We start from the raw sequence: 1,428 nt of genomic DNA on the forward strand, positions 1-1,428 counted from the left end.
GTTCCCGATGTGGACCTTTGAGTCACCCGTGGGGTTGATGATCCCGAATATCACAAGAAAGAGTTGGATCTAAAAGTGTGCAGTACTATTTACACAAAAGTGAGCGAAATTGTACAACAGACCTGACTTGTTCACGTTCGTAGCGTCGACAAGTGCGCAAGTCTATCACTGATCGGCACAATGCAACGTCATCTTCCGCACACCGGACAACGGCGAGTGCGATGTTGGTGTGGATTGTAGTCATCTCTTCCGAAACCAGTCCCATGATTCTCTGTAGCGATGGAATGACGCAGGTGCTCTTAGAAATCAACTAGCTGTTGAGGTTCTCGAGACAGAACTTTAAGTGACGCCTAAGTTCGACAATCCCGAATATCAAAAGGAAGGGTTGAGTTCGTAATTCCACGCGTCTCTCAAAGTTCCGTATCGGGAACCTCAACAGTGCTCTTTTGTTTACGTTCGTAGCGTCAGTAACCTCACAGGTCCATCACTGACAGTCATAGTGCAGTGTCAACGTCCGCGGACCAAACTACGACGAGCGGAATGATGGCTGAGTGGCGTGAGTTGCGATCGTCCCTTCCGACGACGGTCTCGTGATTCTCATTGGACGTGCGGTCACACGGAACACATGGAAAAACAGGTCAAGGAAGGTTCAGCAAAAGGGACATGAACGTGCATGGGTACGTAGGTCAGCAGCGCGCATTCACACACAGACACGCATGTCAATACACAAGTATCGGAAAGGCTGGCCTCTGCTGCAAGGTGAGTGGTGGGTACGGATAAGCAAAACAACTGAAGCTCAAAAGTACATAGGCGGAGTAGGCAAATGAATAGGGGACTTATCATAAGGTCAAGTCAGATTTAGCACTACCATATGCTTATCGGATACATTAAAGCACTTGTGGTAGTATGTGAAATTATGAGTAGTGTCTATATGGGCGTCCTACTCCTCTAAGCTACTGATATTTCTCCATTTTTCTAGAGTCAAGAGTAAATTGACCAGTGATACAAGACTCAGCGAAATGATTGAAAGTTCTTTGTGGGTTTCTCGTCGTATACAACAATTAATCCGTTTTTGCCTCCCGAAAAGGGCACTAAAACAAAATTTTATTTATGCTGTGACACGTTACGTTTCAATGAGGTTCTAAGCTAGTCTTGTCTAGATTTTTCACCATTGCCCACTCGCCAAGTACCAGTTGTTTTCCCCTCGTTTTTCCTATTGTCTCCAAGTGTCCTAGCTTGGGTTGGCTATTTTCATCGACGCTTATTGTTAACACAACTTTTGGGCGCTAAACTAGCTGTTGACACTAGTTACTGGTGGCTACATAATTCTTTCAATTATTTACCGTCGATTTAGGATTAATTTTTCAGTTCTATGCTGCTTCTGAATGATCTAATACACGTTAGTTTGCACACGTTACGTTCTGATAC

This window comes from Opisthorchis viverrini (assembly GCF_000715545.1).
Source record: "Opisthorchis viverrini unplaced genomic scaffold opera_v5_6, whole genome shotgun sequence".
NCBI classification, from domain to species: Eukaryota; Metazoa; Platyhelminthes; class Trematoda; order Opisthorchiida; family Opisthorchiidae; genus Opisthorchis; species Opisthorchis viverrini.